Source organism: Peromyscus californicus, unplaced genomic scaffold (genome assembly GCF_007827085.1).
Source record: "Peromyscus californicus insignis strain IS unplaced genomic scaffold, ASM782708v3 Scaffold_4__1_contigs__length_199733344, whole genome shotgun sequence".
Lineage (NCBI taxonomy): Eukaryota > Metazoa > Chordata > Mammalia > Rodentia > Cricetidae > Peromyscus > Peromyscus californicus.
The window spans coordinates 153,673,328-153,700,074 of NW_026294562.1; the positions used below are offsets into that span (position 1 = coordinate 153,673,328).

The 26,747-nt window shown below is 37.2% G+C and overlaps 1 pseudogene; it reads left to right on the plus strand.

Annotated features, from left to right (window-relative positions):
- The window catches only part of LOC128123983 (glyceraldehyde-3-phosphate dehydrogenase-like), a 43,392-nt pseudogene extending 26,552 nt beyond the window's left edge, over positions 1 to 16,840 (plus strand).
- The last annotated feature ends 9,907 nt before the right edge of the window (positions 16,841 to 26,747 follow it).

Genomic DNA, 26,747 nt, shown 5'->3' on the forward strand with positions numbered 1-26,747 from the left:
TCAGATTGTATTTTTCCTGAAACAAATTCTTCTTCTGTTCAATGTCAACTTCTTCTATTTTCCATTCTATCTCACCAATTTATCACTCACTGCTTACCTTGCAGGTTTATGTCTGATTGCAGCCATCAGTGTTGAGCGATGCCTGTCTGTTTTGTGGCCCATCTGGTATCACTGTCAGAGACCAAGACACATGTCATTTGTCATGTGTGCCCTGCTCTGGGCCTTCTCTGTACTGTTAAGCCACACGTTATTGTTTGGTTGCAGTTCACAGCTTAGTGTTCATGGATATTCTTACTGTGGGACTGTTGCTTTTACCATTGTTGTATTTATAGTAGTACTATCTGCGATTCCTTGTGGATTTAACCTGGCTCTGCTGGTCAGGATCTTCTGTGGCTCACAGAGGATTCCTGTGACCAGGTTGTATGTGACCATTGCACTCACAGTGCTAGTCTTTGTACTCTTTGGTCTGCCCTTTGGTATCTATGGTTTACTTGTCATTTTGAAAAAGGAAGTTGCCTAGCATTTTCTCTTGTGATAGTAGTTATATTACAGCTTTCCTGTCCTGTGTTAACAGCTGTGCCAACCCCATCATTTACTTCCTTGTTGGCTCCATTAGGCATTGCCGGTTTCAGAGGCAGTCTCTGAAGATTCTTCTGCAGAGAGCCATGTAGGACACTCCTGAAGAAGGAGATGGAGAGACCGGTTCTTCAGGAATCCTGGAGAGCAAGAAACAGCCTTGTGTAGTAGTTGAGTGAGTCCTTGATCAGACACAGTTGCTTTGAGAATCAACTTGGCCTTTATCTGTGTGGGCCATTTTCACAACATTGTTCAACCGGTTGAGAAAATAGTCATTTTGTAGAAATTGGCTGAAATGGGGCTTATTAAATAGAAACTGACTGAAGTTCCCTGCAGTTAGAGTTTTCCTGCCTGGCCCACAGTCAGGACAAATCTCTGTCACCCACCAGTTCCATAGCCGCTCAGACCCAACCAAGTAAACACAGAAACTTATATTGACTTATATTGCTTACAAACTGTATGGCCGTGGCAGGCTTCTTGCTAACTGTTCTTGTATCTTAAATTAACCCATTTCTATAAATCTATACCTTGTCATGTGGCTCATGGTTTACCGGCATCTTCACATGCTGCTTGTCATGGCAGAAGCTGGCAGTGTCTCTCTCACTCAGCCTTCCACTTCCCAGAATTCTTCTCCTCTTTGTTCCACCTATGCTTCCTCCTGCCTGGCTACGGGCCAATCAGTGTTTTATTTTTTAACCAATTAGAGCAACATATTTGACATACAGACCATCCCACAGCACTTCCCCTTTTGTTTTTTTTCAAAAAGGGAGGTTTTAACCTTAACATAGTAAAATTACATATAATTTGGGAATTTGGGAGTAGATTCTCTTACTACTTCCTGCTGGAGGGGGCGCTGTATCTTATGGGGACACAAAGAAAATTTTAGGATCATGGAGTAGTCCATGAGGCTGTATCATCTGAGCCAGTTGCCTTCAAACCATTCTGGATGTTGGATCATCTGGGCCATGGTGTCATTGGAGACCTTTCAGGGGGTCTTGGCTGGTCAAACCTGATGTATCTTAATCTGAAACAAATCCATAGCCTCTGGCTTTCTGTGGAATCAAAAACAGAGCCTCCTTTCCAAAGCAACATATCCTTACATTCAAATTTTGAAGTCAAGGTACCTTTAAAATACACATTTTGGCATAACTCAACAGCTTTTGTAATCAAATGTTTTTCTTCAGTTATGAATGTCAAAGACAACATAATCCAGATTCTCTGTGTGGTAGCCATCTTTACGTGGCTTATTTTTATTATTACCTTGAACCTATTGCTTTAAACTGCAGCATTCTAAGCCTGAAACGGTGCTATGGCTGCTGGCTCTGCCCACTTCAACTTCCCAAAATGGTGGTGGTACATTTTCTGCCAGCTCTGGGAGCCATCAACTCTCAGAAATAGTGGATCTATGCTTCTATCAAAGCAGTGTGTAGCCCAGAAACCTCTTTTTGTTTTGTAATAGCAAAGGCTAAATCCACCACGCAGCCTAATGTGCCACTTGCAGAGGCCCAGCTTAATGTGCCACGTGTAGAGGCCTCATTCCCACCATACTGCAAGTCACATGGCTCGTGGCTTACTGGCATTTTCACATGCTGCTTGTCATGGTGACAGCTGGCAGTGTCTCTCTCACTCAGCCTTCCACTTCCCAGAATTCTTCTCCTCTTTGTTCCACCTATGCTTCCTCCTGCCTGGCTACGGGCCAATCAGTGTTTTATTTTTTAACCAATCAGAGCAACACATTTGACATACAGACCATCCCACAGCAGCTCCCTAAAGCTGCCTTATGTCGGCCTCACTACATGCCCTTATCATATAAACCTTTTAATCAAATTACTTGAGGCCAGGACAGCTCCCACTATAGACAAAACCCTCTCCCTACAAAGAAGGCCCAAGGCAGTGCAGGGAAGGTCAGGATTTCTTTGGACATTAAACATGATAAAGATTAAATGAGTACTATATTTAATAGAAATGTTCCTAGTTTTTACAAGTTGTTTTCTAAGTGTTAAGAGAAATTAATTGAAATTCCTACAGTTTCAGTTTCCTTCAATATCCTCACATTTTAGAATGAATGTATAATTTTAAAATGTTCCTTATATAATTTGCTTAGTAAATGAATATGCATCTTTAATACTGCCTATTCTAAATCTCCATTCACCCATTTGAGTCTAGAACTTCAAATATCTGCCATCTTCCTCACTGAAAGAATAACATCAGGTTTTATACATCAACATCTGAGCACATTTGAAGGTGAAGAGAGACTGTCCCCAGTTTCTCCCTTTCCCAATGCCTTGGTTAGCATTCTATGGTCATGTCTTCCCTCTTCTTCCCTTGTCTTTGCCCTGACTCTCTCTCTCTGTGACTGTCTAACCCCTCACGAAAAAATTTCCAGTGAGTGTCATTGAACTTATTTCCTCTTGAATTGAACCTCTGTCACATTTACATTATTCCAGGAGTACATAGCATCTGTAACTTGAGTTTTGAGTGTTTACATTTTCTCTTTAAAATGAGTCATGAGTTTTGATGCTTGGTAGGATTGTTTAATTGTTTCCTTCCCTTGGCAGTTTGTATAAAATTTTCTGGAACCATGGAAGCCATACTGCCGGAAAGAGGTCAGCTCAAGTCATCTGAGTCCTTCGTCCTAAATGTGAAGTGTCTTCAGCAACAGCAGCCTACCCTCAACCACTAAGAAATGACCAATGGTTACATCTATACTCCATATTGTTATGGGAGTCACAGGGACTACCCTGATCAATCATTCAAAAAGAGGTTTCTCATGCCTGGAACTGGTTCTGTGGGGATTATTGTCAATCCTAGTGGATTAAATTCCTTTAAGATGTGTGTATGAATATATATGTTTATATATAAATATATATATGTAGTAAGTTTGTGTACATGCATATGTGTATACATGTATATATGTGCATGAATACATATACATATATAAACATACACATATGTATGTACATGTATGTGTATAATTTCAAGGAAATATAAAATAATACAATTGCTTAAGGCCTTAACAAACAACCTTCCTATTATTTGTCCCTTGTCCCTTCTCTTTCTTCTGTATTGATCTTTCACCCTCTACCCTAGTCAGATCCCCTCCCTATTATTGCAATTCCCACTTCAAATCATCTCTATCCTGCTCTTCACTCCCAATCCCCTTCCCCAACATAAGGACTCTTACTACTTTTCTTGTTTGTGATTATTCCATGTTGTATATGCACATCTGAGAATTTTGTGCCAGAAACTACAGATAGGAAAGACAGTGTGGTATTTGTCTTTATGGACAGGACTCCATTTGCTAAAGAATTGAGACAAACAATTGATAACTGAGTCTTCATAAAACTAAAAAACTCCTGCACAATTAAATAAGCAATCAGCCAGGTAAAGAAGAAATCCACAGGATGGGAGAGAATCTTTTCCAGTTATACACTGGATGGAGGATTAATACTCAGAATATATAAAGAATTTTAAAAATGAAGAGTCAAAAACCAAACTATCATTTGAAAAATTGACTGAGACCTAAACAGAGAGTTCTGAAGAGAATAAATAAAAATTGCTGATAAAATCTTGAAATGTCTTTATTATCCTAATCAATAAGAAGAATGCAAACTAAAACAACTTTGACATTTCATGTCACCCCAGGCATCATGTTTCAAATAAACAACAACAAAAAAAGTGAACAAAAATGTTATCTAGGTTTTGGAGAAAGCAGACCTCTCCCTCATTCATTTTTGTTAGGAATGTGAACTGGTGTAGCCACTCTGGAAAACAGGATGGAGAATCTTCAAAAGACTAAAAATGTATCTACCATATGCCCAGCTATACTACTTGTTGGTATATGACCAAAGAACTGACCATCCTAGTCCACAGATACTTGTTCACCAGTGTTCACTGACACCTTCTTCACAGAAGCCGGGAAATGGAAACAACCCAATGTCTTCCACTCAATGAATGGATAAAGAAAATGTGGTACATATACACAATGGAATATTATGCAGCCTTTTATGTAGATCAAAGATTGAATCTGGAAAATGTTACTTAGAGTAAGGTAACATTTTCTATGAAATAATATTTCATTCTTAAATGCTACTGCATTTGATAACTTAAAGTGTAATTAAGAAAAAGTGATATGCACAGATTAAACAAACACATAGTTCAATAAATTTGCTTGGATAAATATAACTACTTGACTCAAAAACCTAATCCAGACAAAAAATACTTCCCTGCCTCTGTGAGTTCCCTCTGTTCTTCCAGTCAAAACTCTGCCTTGGAGGTCAATACTGTCCATTTTTGCAATTAAATATAAAATGGAGAGTGCAAACTAAAAGACTATATTGTCATGTTGTGTGGTGTGTGATAAAATGGTTGTCAAAATTGAATGCACTAATATATAGAAATATTTGCACATACATTTAATTATATATATTTGTATGTGTGTATATATATATATGTATATATTTAAAAATAAATTTTCTTTACCTCCATATAGCAAACGCTGCATTAGGAAAAACTCCTGAATGTAATGCACTATTACCACATAGAGATCTTGTGTTGTAAATTATTTTTATTTCATCTTATATATTTGTTACTTTATATTTTTTCACATTGATCCATTTTCGATTACCACAAAGGTTTAGTAAGCACCATAATATCATGCAGTCTGCCTGTACATATTGACACTTTAAAATACATTCCATATGTAAATGAGGTTATGTAATAGTTTTCTCCTTACATTGATCTTACTTCCAGTTGAGTTAAATGGTAACTCCATTTAAATTAAAACTCCATTAATGTATTTATCTATTTGAGGAAATAGTGGGTTTCCATTTACCTTTTCATAAGGCCTGTAGTGTTATACTTAACCTTCCCCAAATTCCATCTCTATCCTGCCCTCCTATTTAACTTGGGCTTCTGAAATAGTGTTGGAAATGTAAATATTTTGTGACTCTTGAAGATGAACTACATGAGTTTTACATTATGAAATGTGCATGACACTTTGGGATAGAGGGCAGAATGTTAAGGTCTGAGTATCAAAAATCTTCATAGGCTTATGCTTTAAATGTTTATTGTCCAGCTAGTAGTTCTATTTTGAGAGATTTTACAAAGATTAGTTCCTAACTATTGGGCATAACTCCACCCATATTGTAGCCAAGATAAGAACTCCTCACTTTTGACAGTTGAGGAATGACATACTGTGTGTGACTGTCACAATTTCATGATTCATTCATCTGTTGTTGCATGCCTAGGTCTCCCATGTACTGAATTCTGTAACTAATGCCCCAATAAACATATGACACTTTGTTTTCATTAGTGGTAAGAGGCCTTTGTCTATTATATTGTTTTAATCTGATACATCTATATTTCATAATCAGCATCTGGAAACAATATGAATTTAGTGTTTTGTCCCTTTTCTGAAATTCAGTACTAAAGTCACTCTGTGTAAATTAGCATGTGATATGAAGAGAACACAGATTATTGTGGCCCATGGTTTGAGTGCATGATACATGATTTAATAGATCTATGCATCTATATAGATTATAATGGAGTGGGGATGGAAGAGGAGGAAAGCTCAGGAGATGAAAGACAGAAAATAAAATTTGACAGGAAAAGGCCAGAAATTATATATATAACACATTTTTTTCAGAGTCTATCACTGACAGAATTCATAGCAGGAACTCAAGCAAGAACTAAAATACTATGGTGGGACACTGCTTGCTGGCTTCTCCCTTGGCCTCTCAGAGGAAATTGTTTAGATAACTTTCTTATAGAACTTCAGACCACTAGTTGAGGGAATGGCAATGCCTTAGGTATCTGAGTCACCCTACATCAATTAACAATTAAGATAATCCCTCAGAGATATCTCCATAAGATAAACTGATGAAGTATTCACTTGGGACTTCTCAGGACATTCTACCATTTGTCAACTTGCCACATATACATTTCACTTAAAGCCATAATTTTTCTATTCCTTGTCCCTGAGGTCTAATGTTAACATCATCACATAAAATTTCAAAGTCCCATACTCTTGACATTTTAAAACAATTAAATATGCAATGACTCTTTAAAAGTCAAAAGTCTCTTAACTTTGTCTTGTAAAATACCAAAAAATACGTCTTATTCCAAAATGAAAGAAGTGAAGAATATCAAAATAAATGAAAAATCTAGCAGTATAAATGCAAATCATGGAGCTCATCTGGCCAATGGGACTCACTCACAGTGTAGTGGTCTAGCTCCAAAAGTACAGGCCCATTCCTATTCAAACCATGAAAAGTGCAGGCCCATTCGACAGCTCTGCTATACACAGCAAACACACTTTGTCTCATAGGCTCTATCATTTACAGCAAACACAATCTGTCACATAGGATCAGGCTGTCTCCACTCCATGCCTGCCTTTGTCTGAGAAAACCACCCCATGGTACCATCATTTCTGATGTTCAAGAGAACATAATGGAAGAAGGGTGCCTTAGGTAGGGTTTCTATTATTGTAAAGAAATGCAACCTCAAATTCTGACCCCAGTAATATACTTCTTTCAACAAGACCACATCTATTCACAACAAGGCCACACCTCCTAATAGTGCCACTCACTATGAGTCTATAGGTACCATTTTCATTCAAACCACCACATTATATTCCCTGGCCCCCATAGACTTGTAGCCATATCATAATCCAGAAATGCATTCAAACTAACTTTAAGAGTCCCATAGTCTGTCAGTCTGAACCATGTTTAAAAGTCCAAAGTTCAAATCTCTTCTGAAAATCATTCAGTTTTAATTGTAATCTTCTATAAATCAAAGTCAAAAAATCATATGATTCTAGCATATTATGGCATATAGTACACATTATTGTTCCTAAATAGAGGAAAGAAATAATAGTGAGGAAATGCTGTACCAAAACAAGACCAACAGCATCTCCATGTCTAATGTCAAAGACCTAGTCAGACCTCCATCTCCTTTCAGCTTTTTTTTTAAACCACAACACCTTTTTCCCTTGGGCTGGCGCCACTCCCTGTTACCAGTTTTCCTTGGCAGGTATCTCACAGCTCTGGCCTCCCTAACATCTTGGTGTCTCCAAGGCAATTCAGAATTCACCTTCATAAATACACACGGTGGCCTCCATAAACTTCCATTCAGGAATATCCCTGACATATGCCTGGCCTCAGCTTCTTCCCTCAGCCAGGGAAGGAGATTCCATAACCCCTTAGGTATATCCTTGACTCTAAAGCCAAAAGCAAATGGTCAAACATGCCAAGTTCTGCTGCCTGCTGGAGCTAGAATATGGTCACCTTGTTCAAATTATATCTTCACCAGCTTTCTAGTTTCAATGGATTCTTTTGCTACCTAAACTTGCTTGCCCTGAAATTCACTCTATTGACCAGGCTTGCCTTGAACTCAGAGATCCACCAGCCTCTGCCTTCTGAGTTCTGGGATAAAAGTGTGCAACACCACACCTGACTCTAAACATTTCTTTAATTCCTTTTCATTTTTCTTTAATTCCTTTTCACAAGATGGAAGCTTAGCTGGATGGGGTCTTGCTCTGAGGTCACCACTCCCTTTAGTCCACTTAACATCAGGCTTTTCTTTAATCAGTTTATACTTCTTGACACTTCTTTCTGCCTCTAATCCTACATTTACTATTTTTCCTTGTGCAGCTTACATCTTTTCATTATGGATCTGCATAAGATGGGCGACTACTAATAGCCACACAACATAGTCAATTCTAGGTTGATTTGAAATGTCCTCTGCTGGGCTGGAGAGATGGCTCAGCCATTAAAGGCTAGGCTCACAACCAAAAAATGTCCTCTGCTAAAACAGTTAAGCCATAATTTTTCAATTTAACCTCATGCAGAATTTTTTGACAAGGGTAGAAAACAGCCATGTTCTTTACCAAAACAGCATAAGAACTGTCTCTAGGCTACATGCTAATATGCATCTCTGAAACCTGTTGAACCAGGCCCTCACAGTTCATATCACTCTCAGCACCACTGTCTTCCATGCTTCTACTATTATAGCTCATTAAATTCAGCTTAAAGCATTCAGCTGCTTTTCTAATACAAAGTCCCAAACTCCACATTCCTCGGAACAAAAATGTGATCAAACCTATCACATCAATATCCCTGCCTCACGCACTGACTTCTGTCTTAGGGTTTCTATTGCTGTGAAGAGAAACAATGACCATAGCATCTCTTATAAAGAAAAGCATTTAAATGGGGCTTACTGACAGTTCATAGGTTTAGTCCATTGTCATAATGGCAGAAATCATGATGTCATGTAGTTAGATATGGTACTGGAGAATTAGCTGAGAGTTCTGCATCTGAATCTGCAGGCAGCAAGAAGAGAATAACACCAGGTTTATCTTGGTCTTCTAAAATCTTAAAGCCCAACTGATGCCTAAATCTAATTAATCTTATCAACAAAAACCAGGGGTCAGATATTGCCGTAAAAACTTGAAAAAGAAGAGAAGCAGGGATACCACCCCCAGTGACTTCCTACTTCTGTCCTTCCTCCAACAAAAGGGGCAAAGATCCTGCCCCCGATCCACTTTATCACTTCCTGTCTCCTGTATATACAGACCTGCAGACCTCTATGGTTAAATAGTGGCTAGCTCTGCCCTGTGACTCAAAGCAAGTTTTATTTTTGAGAACACAAACAAAATATCACATAACATTTCCCTTTTTTCTTTAAATTGAAAGTTAAGGTTTTAACTAACATAGAAAAACTGTATCTAATAAGTACAATAACTATATTCAAATATATATGGGCAATAATTATATTAACAATGTCTATTCCATAGCATTTGACAAAGGCAGAGAAAATATTCCATCATCTATTCTGTCTTGGTGAGTCCAAAATGTTGTACCTAATTTCCCTTTTATGCTCACTTGCATTATTAACCCAAAATTATCTTTTTATGTCTCTGAACCTTATATATTTTACACCTTTTTGTGCATTTCTTTTCTTAATTTGTTAACAAGGAAAGCTATAACTATCTACTCTTCAACTCCATCAGAGACCTGAGAAGGATATAATATTACCTGAGTAAATGGAAAGTGTAGAGCAAACATCTTGCAAATCTAAGAAAAGACAGAAACATCTGGCTGCCTGGATAGTCACCCAAGGTTCCTCTGCAATGTTGGGGAATCCCTCTTCATCCTGCAGGCCTATAATAACTGACAGACTTTAATGTAAAGCAGGATTTTTGTATACCTGTCCCAATTTGTCTTGGCAAGGTTTGGCAGTCACATTCTTTGGTGTCCCGCTTGTCAAATTTGGACAGCATACTGTTGGCAGTTAAGGCAAGGGCACTTTCTTGCCCAGTGGATAACTTTTGCCACAAAACAGTTAACTCCGTATGGAGTTTCTTTGATGCGCATCATCTTCTCTGAAATAGATTGGTTCTTCCAGGAGCAGACATTCTCATTATCATAAAAAAGAACCTTATGTAACAAAACATCTTAAATACTTTAATTTTTAGATCTCTGAAGTATTTGAAGACCACCTGTCTATCTAAACTGAATCTCTGTTTGACCTTAAAAACATACCTAACATGACTAAAAGTTTGATTGTGATAGGTGACTCACTAGTAACCTGAATTTCTTTATTATCCTAAATACTTTGTAATAATAACATTCAAGGACTAGAAATTTACATTACATTGCTAAATGAGCTGCATAGGTACAATACCTAGAGCAAGAATAGAATTGTATGTACATTATGTGATAACTACAATAACTTTAAATTTGTGTCAATATACAAAAATATCTTAAGCAAGAGTAGAAACATATATACAGTATAACAAAAGTAATCTTAAATTTGTATCAATATACAAAAATCCTTACCAATGTACAGTAGTTAAGACTAATAATTGCTTTTTAGTTTAAAAACATAAATCTATCCATTTATCCTATGTCTAAATTCCCCCTTTTCTTTTTAGAATGAGATCCCTGAATCTAATGTCTTTGTTCAGCTTTTTTCCTGACCACTACCAATAACAATTTGTAACCAACCCCCTAAACAATGACAAATATCCACAACCTACTGAATGACCAAAAACTGTCCACTTCACCTCTTGGGAATGTGGGCATCATGTTCTCTAAATTACTTCATGCTGTCTGGGGATGATAGCATTTTTAGATGACCCTGAATAAATGAGGTAATTGTCAAGTCCTGGGAGAGGTAGCTATATCATTTGTTGTCCAGTCCTGTAATGCGAAAGTGAAGAGATTATCTCAGTTCCTGGATAGAGTAGTATATGAAGCTGGACCATCTCAGCTAGCCACCTTGAAATTGTCCTGAGCAATTTGTAGTCCAAAGTATATCTTTGGGTGGTGTGTGTCAGCTTAGTGGTGTTACCACAATCCAGGTGGAATCATCGTTCTGGGACCCCATTCTCCTCTTGGACACTTCAAAGGTCACTGTTAGGCATGGTTGTGGGTCACTGTAGAAAACTTAAACATTTCAAATGTCATATGCAGCAGATCTCAAAGAGGGTAAAGGACTATAATTTGTTATGTAAATCTAGAGTACAAAAACTTAGTTCTTAGTTACCTGATAGAGACTCACACCTGAAATCTTGTACAGGAAGCTATATGACTTTTTCTAGAATTAGTACACTATATGACTATTAATATTATACAAAAAGTTCAAAATATTTGCATATCAATTTTATAATTATTGAGATAATATTTATACCTTAAGAAAAGTTTCAAAGAGTCAAAATAAAAGCAGAGGATCATGAGATTAGTAGCAATAGGACAGTCCTTAATTTTGGTTTTCCTTCTGTCACATATCAGGTAGCTCTTCCAACATGAGACACAGATTTGGATTTTCTTTTAACAAGCATGCTTGGGTTTAGAGAAGGAGAGAGCCATGCTCCAACTCCAAAGCCAGTTTTAATTTGTAATTGAACTGGGACTACAAAAAGACCATTTGATTCATGTGTCTATAAAAAACAGTAGAAACAAATGTTTTGGGAAGATTTATGAAATTTTATCCTATTGGAAATGGGATATACCAATAGGCCAATTTACTCTTTTTCTTGGGACATTTTCTTTGGATGATACAACCTTTTGCTTCAGATGTCTCATTTGTCCAGTGGTCTTCAGATTCCTTAGATGGATGCCTTTATTATCTTGGAAATGCAAATACAAAACCCTGCCCTGTAGATGAATTTCTAAATAGTCTTATTAAATAAGAAACACAGAGCCAAATACAGGGGTAATAGCCAAAGAATTCAGAGAAATAGTGAACAGCCATGACTACCTTGTCTTAATACCACACTGTAGCTTCCAAGAGAGAGTTTCTTCCTGTCTAAACTGTGCTTTCATTGCCTTCGTATTCTGCCTTTTCATTGGCTCTAAGCCCAGCCACATCACTCCCTCATCACTGCCTGTCTATACAGACCTCCAGGTCTCTACGGTTGGTACTGGAAATAAAGGCATATGTCAGCATGCTTGGCTGTGTCCTTGACCACCCAGAGTCTCTGCCTGCCATGTAATCAGATTAAGGGTACCTGCTACCACCACCTAACTTCTATTTATGGCTGACTATTTGACCTCTGATCTCCAGGGAAACTTTATTTATTAACATACAAATAAAATCACATTTCAGCACAAATAAAATGCTACCTCATTTCCCCTTTTTATTCTAATAAATAGAAAAAAGTTATAGCTAATATAAGAAAAACTATATACAATAAGTACAATAACTATATGCAATATATACTAGCAATAAATATCCCAACAATGTCTAGTCCATTTGCATTTGACAAACTCAGAGAAAATATTCCATTATCTATCCTATTTTGGTAAGTCCAAAATGTACTAGTTTCACTTTTTGTCTTAACTTATATTACTAACAGAACTATCTTATAATGTCTTTCAAATCTATACACTTACAACTCTTTAGTTTCTTTTCTGAAATTCTTAACAAGGAAAACTATAACTATCTAATCTTCAACTACCTTAGAGACCCAAGAAGGAAATAATATTACCTAATAAAACAGGAAGTGCAAACAAGCAACTTCCAAAAAGTAAGTTGACAGAAACAGCCAGCTACCTGGACAGTCATCTGAGGTTTCTCCAAAACATTGGGACATCATCTTCAGTCTATAGGCTTAGCATATCTGACAGACTCATTTGAGAAGTATAATGTACACAAGGCCTACAGTTTGACCTCACATTAGGTGTGAGTTTTCCATGTACCAGATAAATCTGAATTCCACCAATGTCCTGTCATGATTCAGGATTTTAAATTCTGGAAATAGTTAATGTTTTTGGAATTCGGCTGTCCATTCTTCTTGGCTTGTGGGTGGCTTCATCTCTTTAATTAAATGCCAGTCTGCCATTGGGATGTTAGACTAGTTACTCTTTCAAGAATAACTGTTTCATCTACTGTTCCACTACACATCAGAAGCTATAGGTCCATTGCCTGTTCAGCTGCTGATCTTGCCTTTGAAAGCCTAATTAGCCTTGTGCATTGTGAAATAGCATTGTCAAAAGCCAAAGATACAACTATTATTTGTCTAGCTTCTGAATTTTGTTTCATTATATGTAAAACTGAAGTCAGTCTTTGTAAAAGATCAGTCAAGCTTTCTTTTGGGTCCCAGTAAATGACACAGTTCTCTTTCTGACTTCTTCAATTCTGTCTCAAGCATTCAAAGCTGCTGCATGGCAAAGAGTCAGGGTGTGGTCATCATATAGAGACTGTCTTTGTACATTAGTATAATCTTCCTCTGCAAGAAGTTGACCTTGGGAGATTTCTATACCTCTAAACCTACTTCATTGTTCAATGGTCGTAGCCTCATTTTTCCACCAGGTCCTTCACTGTAATTGAGGACCACATTCCAATACTACCATATTAAAGTCTCTCCAGTGTTGTAGGACAATTCCATTACTAGTTGACCATGAATTTAACAGCCGATTTACAAAAGGCAAATGCATACCATATGAGATTATCACTTCCTTAAATCTCCTCAATTCTAATATTTCAACAGGAATCCAGTCATCTCTTACATAGCCTTGGGAATACCTGACATTTGGGAGGTGTTCCAGTAAGGTGATGGGATAAATTAAGGTTGGTTGTTTCATAACATTAGACTGTTCCTCTCTAATTTTATAATGTAATGGTGAGGTTGGTTCTCCTTTCAATTTCTCTGTTTTCATCTGAATATCTCTATTATCTGTGTTAGTAACTTTTTCTAAGACTTGTAACTTACCAGTTAAAATGTCAATAGTTTCTCTAGTAACTTTTTCTAAGGGCTGTTTCTTGGCACTCATGTCAATCAACATTTTTAGGGATAAAACAAAGAATTATCAAGATGATTGTTGACATTATATCAATCCCAGCTAAGTTGATCATCCCCTCATTTAATTGTTGAGTTTTTAAACCATCTACTGTGTAATCATACACATAAAGAAGAACAACATTCACTTGTCTTTAAAGATCTCCTGCAGGATAGATTTGATGCTCTAAAATCATTTTGTATTCTCTCATTTCCTGCAATGGCTCCTGATTTCCTGCAATAGCTCCTGATAATTACTATTTTCTTTCACTATAGATTTATGTCTTCCAATACTTTGTTTTATTGCTTTGATACAGCAGGAGGATCTATTAGACTAACTTCATTCAGATTTCATTTAGGCTTCTAACATGTCTTCTCATGGTGAGCCTTTTATTATTAATGATGATTAATTATTCACTTTATATGGATAGTCCGCTCTTTCCTTATTCACTTACCTACAAAGAATATTTTGTACACTTCTAGATGTGGCAAAGAGAGTCAGCATTGCAAGCTTTTGTTTATATTGCTTCTGAGGTGCTACTGATTGATTCTGGGGCCTTACATGTGCTATGTAATTGCTCTGTCATGACCTTCAGCTCAGATGCTTTTTTATGCTTTTATATATTTGGTATGAGTTTTTATTAATTTTATGAATTCTAAATAAGTTATCTATTTTGTTTTATAATAAGCTTCTTTTTTTGAACTTTTAGGAAATTTTACGTGGCTTTATAAGTTCCTGAGTAGTTCATTTTTTATATTATCCACAGTATGTGAGCATTCCTGCTTCTCCTTCTTAGCAGAAGTTCATGCCATCAGTGTTTTTTATATTCTAGTGGACAGTTGTTTTTATATTTTATATTATAATCTAAGATATATTCTATATTCTAGCATCTCATTGTGTTCCTTTTTAATTTTAACATTTAATGGATATCATAAATACTTTCCCATACATATTTTACATCTGTATAACTTCTTTTTAAAAGGTTAATCAAAATTGTGGGGGGTTTTGTAAGTGAGTGAATGCACCTGCAAAGCAGAGAAGAGGGCATTAGATTACCCTCAAGCTGGAGAGAGTTCATTGACATCGAAATCATGGTATTCTACCTACAACCACTAAAGATGATGCCCTTGTTCTTTTTTTTTTTTATAAAATCACATTTTAAAAAATTTTAAGAAGCACAAAATAATTGTTGCTTTAAGAACAAAGAGGGAAATCATAGAAAATGATACTGAATATGTGCTGTGATAATTTATAATATAAGAACATGAAGAGCAGAGTTCATGAAAGTGAGTGAGGAACAAGAATGTGTTCCATGTGGGGAATTCTGCCTTTCTTGTGAAAAATCTTAAGATCCATTTCATATGGACAGGTTAACAAAAAAAAAGTTTGTATTCAGAGATATTAATGATAAATGTAATTAGACGGTGAGGTTGGGATGTGGTGGTATCTGAAGAATGTGATTCAGAGAGTCTGTTTCTGTTATTATTAATGTTTAAATGAGGAGTATGTATTTCTGATACTATTTCACACTCTTAAGCTTAACAAAAATTAAATGGAAAATATATATCACCACAGATGTAAGAAAATAATGCAACCTCAAAGTATACATGTAACACAAATTGTAAAAAGTCTTATAATAAAAAACCTGGAGCCAGATATTGGGATGAAAGCTGAAAGATCAAAAGAATAGAACAAGCCATAGCCACAAGTTCTTACTGCTTAGAAATTTTCAGCCCAAGAGAGAGCTGCTTCCTGTATACTCATGCCTATATATCTTTCTATGCCCTGCTATCTTACTTCCTCACTCCACCCAACTACATCACTTGCTCTTACTGACCAGCTCTGTCACTTCCTGTCTGTCCATACAGACCCTGCAGATCTCTATGGTTAATTAGTGCTGGAATTAAAGGTGTGTGCCACCACGCATGGCTCTGTTCCCATTATGGCCTTGAACTCATAGAGATCCTAATGAATCTCTGCCTCCTGAATGCCAGGATTAAAGGTATGTGCATCCACTGCCAACCTCTATGTTAAATATAGTGGCTGACTTTTGCCTCTGATCCCTAGGGAAAGCTTTATTTGTTAGAGCACAAATAAAATATCACCACATATGCAGGTGGTACTATAAGTAGCTAGTGTTACTGTGATAGTCGTAGTAATTACTTTTGTAGCTATTCAGTTTGATAATACTTAGGAGAGTTGAAAATATTCATATAGAGATTTAGAAATTATCATATATACACAGACAAGGCTGAGAACTGGAAGACTGCAACTGTCTTCCAGGAGCAAGAGCCTGCCCATATTGGATGGGACAATGTTGTAAAGTTTACTGGTATCTTCACCAGTAGAGAAGCCTGGAGCCCACTTGAAAGGTGGGGCCCAAAGGGTCATCACCTCTGCCCCTTCTGCTGATGCCTTCATGTTTGTGATGGATGTGGACTATGAGAAGTATGACAATTCACTCAAGATTGTCAGCAATGATTCCTGCAGCACCAACTGCTTAGTCCCTCTGACCAACATCATCCATGACAATTTTGGCACTGGGGAAGGACTCATGATGGCAATCCAAGACATCATTGTCACCCAGAAAACTGTGGATGGTCCTTCTGGGAAGCTGTGGTGTGATACCCCAGAACATCATTTCTGCATTCACTGGTGCTGCAAGGGTGTGGGCAAGGTGATCCCAGCGCTCAATCAGAAGCTCACTTGCATGCCATTTTGTCTTCCTATCCACAATCTGTCTGACATAGCTCTGACATGTCACCTGAAGAAAGCTTCCAAGTATATGATGACATCAAGAAGGTGGTGATGCAGGCATCCAAGGGCCCATTAAGGACATTCCAGGCTAAACTGAGAATGAAGATATCTCCTGCAACTTTAACAGTGATAACTACTCTTCCATCTATGATGCTGGGGCTGGTAGTGCTCTAAATATCAACTTTGTAAAGGTTGTTTCTTGGTATAATAATGAATACAGCTAATGTAACAGGACAGTGGATCTCATGGCCTACATGGTCTCCAAGGCATAAGAAGGCCTGGACCACCTACCCCAGCAAGAACACAAGAGCAAGAGAGGTCCTGGACTATGAAGCAGTCCCTGTACCAACTCAGCCTCTAACACTGAGCATCTCTCTCACAGTTTCTATCCCAGAATCCCAGAAGAAAGGGAGGGCCTTAGCGATCCTTACTCTCTTGAATACCATCAATAAAGTTCACTAAACCCACAAAAAGTTTAGTGTTTGTTATTATATTGTAAATAATTATGGACAGCTGAATAAGCCTAATTATCCAGGAATAAGAAAATGGATACATAAATTTGATATTCATTCAATAAAACACATAGAGTAATTAAAAAATGAACTATACCTACATATCATTAGGAATATAAATATAAATATATATAAATATATAAATAAAATATAGATACAAATATAGCAACAAACAATATTACAGATAATGAAAGATAAACTTGTCACTTTCTTCTTAATACTTTTTACTTAAAATAACTTTTAATTGAAATATATTTGATTACTTATTATTATTAAATTAAACATATTTCATATCTCCCCCCAAGTCCTTCCAGATCCTCTCTTGCTCCCTATCCACCCTTGTGCTCTTTCTCCAAAACCAAACAAAAACAAAAACAAGAAAAAACCCTCTGGATCCAAGAAAACAGAAGTTTAAATTCAGTGTGGCCGTGAAAGTTATTGATTAGATCAATGATTACTTTGTTGCTTAATAATAAATCCTCAGAATGCAAATTCATAATGCTTGGTGTTCCTACCTATGATGGAAATGCAATCAGGGAAAAGCATTTACTTAGAGGGATGGTGACTGTAGATGAATTTCTAAATGGTCTTATTAAATAAAAAAACATAGAGCCAGATATAGGGGTGAAAGCCTTAGAGAGATAACGAAAGTCACCAGCGAACCTCACCTCACCAAATGCAAGTTACTTCCTGTCTACCCATGCCTATATACCCTGATGTTCTGACATCTGATTTGCTTTCTCTGTCCAGCTACATCACTTCCTCTTCATTGCCAGCTCTATCACTTACTGTCTGTCTGTACAGAACTCCAGACATCCATGATTAACAAGTGTTGGAATTTAGGCATGTGCAATCACACCTCGATCTATTTCCAGTGTGGCTTTGAACTCACAGAGATCCAGACAGATTCCTGCCGCCAAGTGATAGGTTAAAGGCATGTACTACCATTGCCTGACTCCTTTGTTTACTTAATGGCTGTTCCTATTCCTCTGATCTCCAGGCAAATTTATTTTTTAAAGCACAAATAAAACAACACCACATTTCCCCTTTTTCTAATAAAAAATTAAAAACAGTTATAACTAATATAATAAAAACTATATACAATAACTGTATACAATATATACAAGATAAATACATCAATAATGTTTACTCTATTTGCATTTGACAAATTCAGAGAAAATATTCCATTCTGTCCTATTTGGTGAGTCCAAAAATGTGCCTAATTCACTTTCTATCCTATCTTGTATTACCAACAGAAAACTATCTTATGATGTCTTTCAAATTTATACACTTAACATGTCTTAATGAGTTTCTTTTCTGAAATTTCCGAACAAGGAAAACTATAATTACAACTATTTAATCTTCAACTCCCTCAGACACCCTAAAAGGAAATAATATTACCTATTAAAACAGGATGTGCAAAAAAGTGACTTCAAAAAACAAATGTGAGTTTTGACAGAAACAGCTAGATTCCCGAGGTTTCTCTGCATGTTGAGGCATCATCATCGGCCTACAGGCTTAGTGTATCTTATTTGTGAAGTAGGATGTATGCAAAGCCTACAACTCATCCTCACATTTGGTGCAAGTATTCCATATTTCAGATAACTTGAATTCTGCCAGTGTCCTGTCATGATTCAGGATTTTAAACTCTGGAAATTGCTAGTGTTTTTGGAATTTGGCTTTCTCCTCTGATCTCCAGGCAAGCTTTATTTATTAAAGCACAAATCAAATATCACCACATTTCAGCACAAATAAAATATCACCACAGATGACCTCTATCTTCTGCTGAGCAGTCATCTCAGATGACCCTCCTATTGTCATGCTGTGTACCTAAGTGCTTCCTGCTGCTCAACAAAGCTGTCTTTCATCTTTATTTTGATGTCCTTCCAACAAACATCAATTATTGTGCATGCACAAATAATTCTGAATATACTCAGGATTGTCCACAAAAGAGATTTAGGAATATCAAGCATTTCTCCATCATTTGGTCTGTGCCTGTTCTAATGTCTTTTGTTGCATTTGCATTTTTATTTTCTATATCACCCAAGTCATCCAACACTATATCTGCATGTATACATTCATTCCTTAAAAAAGAGAATACCAAGGCTTAACACAAACTAAACATGAAGCTGTGAAATTGTTCCCATCTTGAATTTATGATACTCTGTGAGCATCAAATGTTTCTGTGTTTTTTAAGTATGTAATGTATTATATTAAAAGGAGAAATTGTGAATGGTTCTTTTTCTTTCTCTTGATTTATTACTTTTACTAAGGTTTCAAACATAATGATGAAGAAAAGAGGGATGGGGGATGTGCTTGTTTTATTCATAAATTCAAGAGGTGATGTCATTCAGTAAACTGCTGGCTGTAATATATCACCTTTACTGTCTTAGGGTATCATGTTCCTGTTCCAAATTTCTTCAGAGTTTTCATCCTGAGAAGACATTCAATTTTGCCATTTTTTTCTTTTTTTATGACTATGAGACATGTCTGCCCCTGGAAGCACCAAACTACATCAGAGAAGATATGGGCATTGAATTATTGATTTTCAACCTCCACATGGAATTAACTTTCACCTTGGCAAAAGTTAACCACTGGGCAAGAAAATACCCTCCCATCGACTGCTGAGAGTATGCTGTCCAAAATGGACAAGCAGGACACAAAACAAAGGACTGCTGATCCTTGCCAAGACAAGTGTGGTTGCACTTTGCTTTTTCAACAGGCATCCTCTGAGGCCAGGGAAATATGGCACTGTTGCTGAAGTGGCCTTTGCAATCCAGAAACAGTGCCTCTTGCTTTGAAGGCAGCTGAACAGACAGTGGGCCAATGGCTCCTGGTGTGCAGTGGAACAGTAGCTGAGACAGTTATTCTTGGAGGAGTAAATAAACTGATTCAGTCTGTCCTCTCCATGGTAGATTGGCATTTAATAAAGGAGATGAAGCCACTCACAAACAGAGAAGAATGGGAAGCTGAATTCCAAAAGCACCAGCAATTTAAAATCCTGAATCATGACATGACACTGGTGGAATTTAAGTTTATCTGGTACATGGAATATTCACACTAAATGTGGGGTTGTGCTGTAGGCCTTGCATACATCCTGCTTGAAAAATGAGTCTGTTAGATTTGCTAAGCCTATAGGCTAAAGATGATTCCCCAATGTTGCAGAGGCTGTTTCTGTCATAACTCACATTTTTTGGAAGTTACTTATTTGCACTTCCTGTTTTACTAGATAATATTATTTCCTTCTCGGGACTCTGAAGGAGTTGAAGATTAGATATTATATTTTTCTTGTTAAAATATTCCAGAAAAGAAACTCACTAAGAGGTGTAAAGTGTATAAATTTGAAAGACATCATAGGAAAGATTTCTGTTGGTAATACAAGATAGGATAGAAAGTGAATTAGGTACATTTTGGATTCACCAAAATAGGATAGAATGGAATATTTTCATGGAATTTGTCAAATGTAAATGGACTAGACATTGTGGTATAGATGTATTCATTGTTCGTATATATTGTATATAGTTGTTATACTTATTGTATTTAGTTTTTGTTATATTAGTTATAACTCTTTTATTTTAGACAAAAAAGGGGAAATTTGGTGATGGATTGTGTCCCCCAAAATACTATGTCCCCCAATAAAATTTACCTGAGGATCAGAGGAAAAAGCCAGCCACTATAGTAAACATAGACGTCAGGCAATGGTAGCACATGCCTTTCATCTTATCATTCAGGAGGCAGGGATCTGTATGGATCTCTGTGAGTTCAAAGCCACACTGGGAACAGAGCCAAGCATGGTGAACCACACCTTTAATCTCAGCACTAACCATAGAGGTCTGGAGGTCTGTACAGACAGATAGGAAGTGACAGAGCTGGGCAGGGAGAGAGCAAATGATATAACAGAACAGAAAGGCATATAGGTATGGGTATACAGGAGTAGGTCTCTTTGGAGACTGAGGTATCAGTGAGGTTAAGTTAGCTTGTGGCTTTTCCAAATCCTGTGATCTCTCAGGTTTTCACACCTACATCTGTTACCGGGTTTTTATTAAATAAGACCTTTAAGATTTGTCTACAGTCAGGACAGAAATTTAAGCAGGAACTAGAAGACAAATATGCTTCTCAAACACAAGAGAAGACTGAGGTCTCTGGAAGAAAACTGAAACTTTAATTCAGTCATACAAATTCCTGGGACCTGGGGAACTGAAGATTGGAAGGGGACTGATGTCAACTGCACCTCCATGTTCCAGGTTGGAGTGAGAGGGGATAATTTTAGAGTTGTGATGGACTGTGGCAGTTTCAATGTGAAGTGTCCCAGAGGATCTGCATTTCAACCATTGGACCCAGCTGGAGTGGCAGATGGGAATCCTCTATCACTTTCAGCAGGTGGAGCCTTGCTCACAGAAGTGGGTCACTGCTGGGGAGGCCTCTATTCTTACTCACTCTCTGCTTCCAAACTGTCAATTCAATGTGACCAGCTAGCCTCAGACTGCTGCTACTGTGTCTCCCTTGTCATGGTGGGATAGAGCCCTTCAAACTCTAAGCCAAAATAAACCAACTTGATTTCTCCCTGCTCTGCCATGGAGTATCTTTCTGTACACTGTGAATATGTGTTACACTGATTGGGTGAAAAATAAAGCTGCATTGGCCTATGACAGAGCAGGATGGAGGCAGATAAAGCCATGGAATATATGGTAATACATAGATTGATAGTTATGGGTTGAGTTAAGTTATAAGAGACAGCTAGCAAAAAGCCTGATTCATACGCCAAATAATTCACAATTAATATTAAGCCTCTCAGTGATTATTTTATAAGTGGTTCAAGGAGCTCAGGGCCAAGTAGGACACAAGAAAACTTTCAGCTACATTTTGGTGACAAACATGATAGCAAGAATTTCCACCTGAAAACCTGAGAAAACTTATAAAAGGGATTCTAAAATGGAGCCAAGAACAGCTTTCTAATTCATGTCACTCAGGGTGGTCTGAAGTACAGAGACATGTCCCCTGGCCATAGCGGGCTTCAGCAGGAACATTGAGGATTCCTGGTATCTCTGATGGGCTGAGCCATGATACAAGAGGCTTTTCCCAGCCACTGCCTGCTGGCTTAGGAGCACAGCTGCAGGCTTAAAATCACAGGTATACTACTTAATACTGCTTCCCAGAATTGGGGAGATAAGCATGACTCTGTAGTACCTATGCCATGTTAAAAATCTAATGGGGTGGGGCTGGCAGGCAGTGGTGTTACAACTTTAGTCCTAGCCAAACTGCAGTTTAAATTGATGGTCAAAAAATGGATACAGATTCACAATAAGACAGATCCAGATGGAATAAAACTCTAAACAATTTACATTATGTATAATAAGGTACGTAGGCTTAAGAGAGAGAAGAGAAAGGATATAGTCACAAAAATAAAAGTCTTAAAAATAATATATAAAAAAATATAATAAGCCATGTAAAGATGGAAATTACACAGAGAGTCTGATTTATGTTGTCTTTGGAATTTTTAACTGGAGAGAGATATTTGATTGTATTAACTCAGGCTGCTGAGTTCATTTATATATATATTTTAAGGTATCTTTACTTCAAAATTTATGTCTAAGGATATGTTTCTTTGGAAAAGAGATTTTCCTTCTCTTTCCACAGAAGAAGAGAAGCTGTAGATTTCTTCAAGGTTAATATGGTTCCATCAAGAAAGACCGCCTGAGAGGTCTCCAGATGATCCAACATCCAGAACAGCCTTAAGGCAAATGGCTCAGAGAATATAGCCTCACAGAGTACTCCATTCAGGACCTGACCATAATCCTAAAATTTTTTTTGTGTCCCCGTAAGTCTACCAGCACTCCAATCAGCAAGAAGTAGCCTAGAAAACTACACCCACAATACCAAAAATGGATTATGAATATTTATCTTTGTTTGGGAGTTTGGTTACAAATTGTTATTGGTCATAGTCAATCTCTTTATGAAAAAAGAAGGGGGGTTATGATATAAAAATGATGGGGTAAAGGGACAGATTATTAAATCTACTTTAATCCAAATAAACAACTGTTAATCTTACATATTTTACATCAGTATGGATTTTAGCTTATTGATACAAACTTAAAGGTAATTTTGTTATACTGCATGTATATTTCTACTCTTGTTTAGGGTATTAAGTTTATGCAGCTCATTTAATAATGAAATATGAAATTAAGAAATACCAATTAACAGTCATCTATAATCGCAAAATTATGGTCATGTTAGGTATGTTTTCAAGGGTATACAGAGATATATTTCAGATAGCAATCTTCAAACACTTCAACGACCTTCAGAATGTGGCATTTAAAATGTTTTTAGAAAGTTGGGCGGTGGTGGCACACGCCTTTAATCCCAGCACTCAGGAGGCAGAGGCAGGCGGATCTCTGTGAGTTCGAGGCCAGCCTGGACTACAGAGTGAGTTCCAAGAAAGGCACAAAGCTACACAGAGAAACCCTGTCTCGAAAAACCAAAAAAAAAAAAATGTTTTCAGAACTTAGACTTTTCTCGACAATGAGATAAGTCTGCTCTTAGCATCATTAATTATTTCAAAGAGGATGATGGGCATCGAAGAAACTCCATATGGAGTTTGTTTTCTTTATGGCAAAAGCTAGCCATGCAGACAAAGAAAGTGTCCTTGCCTCAACTGCTGACACTATGCTGTACAAATTGGACAAGCTGGACACAAAAGAAAGTGACTGCAGAATTTTGCCAATACAAGATAGGACAGTCCTTCAAAAATCCTGCTTCACAGGTAAGTCTGTCAGATATGCTAGGCCTTTAGGCTGAAGATGAATGCCCCAACATTGCAGAGGAACTCTGGGTCACTGTTCAGGCTTCCTGATATCCCTGTTATTAGTAACATTACATCCTTCTGGAGTCTTTGATGGAGTTGAAGACTAGATAGTTATAGTTTATTTCTCCTTGGTTATGATAAAAGATAAATTAGATATAAAACTTTAGACTTACAAAAATAGGATAGATGGTAGAATATTTTCCAATTTTGCCAAATATAAATAGACTAAACATTGTAACTGTAATTCTTGCTTGATAACTATTCTGTTATATGTAACTTTACTATGTTAAATTTAAAACCTTCCTTTTTGATTAGACAGTAAAGAGATGTCTTTCTGTACTTTGTGAATATGTTTTGCTCTGATTGGTTGATAAATAAAGCTACACTGCCTAGGGTAGGACCAGATGGAGCCAGGCAGGAAAATCCAAGAGAGATAGTGAAAGGAGAAAGGAGAGTAAAGAGAGATGCTAAACTGCCACTCAAAGAGCAATGGGACACATGTAAAGGCACGGAACACATGGCAATACACAGAATTATAGAAATGGGTTAATTTAAGATGAAAGAGCTAGCTAGCAAGAAGCCTGCCATAGGCCATATATAATATAAGCCTCAGGGTGATTATTTTATAAGCAGCTGTGAGACCTCATGGCTGGGCAGGACACAGAAAAATTTGCAGCTACGATGGTCTGTGACTCAAGTGTGTGCTGTCTTCATCAATAGTGTCTTAGCATCAAGTTCTAGAGAGCGATCAAGAGCATTGGCAACAACCTATAGTGTTTGGGGGTTGGGAGCCTGTAAAACCCTACTGATCAACAACTTAAAAAAGAATAACCTATAACTAGCACTGGGCACCATATTTGACAGCCTATATTGTCTAGGGAGATACTGTATCCTCCATTGCAGAGCAACTCCATTTATAAATGTGTATGTGTGTGCATTTATTTATTTATTTATTATAAATATATATTTTTATAAATATAAATGTTTATATATTTATATGGATATGACTATGGTAGTGGAATTCTATGTGCCTATATTTGAAAGGTATTTAATATTAGGTATCCTTCTCAGTTCCCTGTCTCTACCCCACCCTCCCATCTTCTATCCAATTCCAACTTTCTGTCCCATTATTCTCCTTCCACCTAGTAACACCTGCTCTTGAATTCTCATGCCCCCCTCCCCGCACAGCCCCTTACCAATTTCCTGCATTATATAGATACTCCAATTTAAAGAAATGTATCTGAAGGATCAAATGTGTTATCTACATACACAACAGGAAATGGGACATTGACAGTTTTTGATGGGGTTTTCTCCTTCAGAAGGGTCATTTCCAACTCCATTCATTTACCTGAATTTTTCATATCTTTATGGATGAATAATATACCGTTTGTATATGAACAACTTTTTCTTCCTTCTTTCATCAAGTGATTGATATCTAGGCTTCTACTATTTCCTGGCAATTGTGAAGAGACCAGCAATAGACATCAATGAGCAACTCTCTCTGAAGTAGGATACAGAGTTTCGAGTATGCCTAAGACTGGTATATCTCTATTTCTGTGTCTGCATTTATGTATACTGCAAAATTTAAAACATGGATGAGATTCTGCTTCATGAGTTACAAAACTTATTCTTCAGATAAAAATTAACTACAAATTTTTATATATGTGATGTAGAGGGTGGACTAAGCTAACATGTTATAAGATAGCTCAGATTTTAATTCTGTGTGCCACTTGCACCTGGTTATTATTTATATTAATAGACCATTGTGTTAGTTTATGATGCATGTTTTCACATTCTAGCCAAGTTTTTTACCAGTAGAAGAAATATGCTTTACAATAACTCAAGGTTCACAATGAATTTTTCTTTAAGCATCCTGTTGCATGTGTAAGAGAAAAATTCCTACCATGTTGAGAAATTATAGAGTGGGCCATGGAAGAAGAAATGCAAGTGAAAACTGTAGTTAGAGTTGTCCTGCCTGGCCCACAGTCAGGACAAATCTCTGTCACTCACCAGTCCCACAGCCGCTCAGACCCGACCAAGTAAACACAGAGACTTATATTGCTTACAAACTGTATGGCCATGCCAGGCTTCTTGCTAACTGTTCTTACAGCTTAAATTAATCCATTTCCATTAATCTATACCTTGCCACATGGCTCGTGGCTTACCAGCATCTTCACATGCTGTTTGTCGTCATGGCGGCTGGCAGTGCCTCTCACTCAGCCTTCCACTTCCCAGCTCTATTCTCCTCCTTGTCCCGCCTACACTTCCTGCCTAGCCACTGGCCAATCAGTGATTTATTTACTGACCAATCAGCAACACACTTGACATACAGACCATCCCACAGCAGAAAACCTATAACACTTTCTAAATTTTATTTATCTTTATCAAAGGACTAGCAGAAGAAAACATGACAAATTTTTAAATATTGCTAAATTGTAATGGAATAAATGAATGCTTATAATTTCTTTTTGGGGTCTAGCAAACCACCTCCTTTACCACTCAAATAATGTATTCATCGTGATGGTGACATACATGTAGGTATTCAATCCCACACACTGACTTTTCCGTTGCTCTGTAACATTTTAATATAAATTAATTGTAGCCTGAATCTTAAAACGTCTTGTTAATAAAAACAAACCCAGAGCCAGGTACTGAGGTGAACACTGAATGATCAGAGAAACAGAACATGCCACAGTTTCCTCACCTCGCCAATTCCTCAGCTGATCCTGTGTCCTCAGACTGGAAGCCTCTGAGTCCTCATCCAGAATGAATCTCAGCTGAACTCCTGCTAAAAGCCTAGAAGCTTAACCAGCTCTA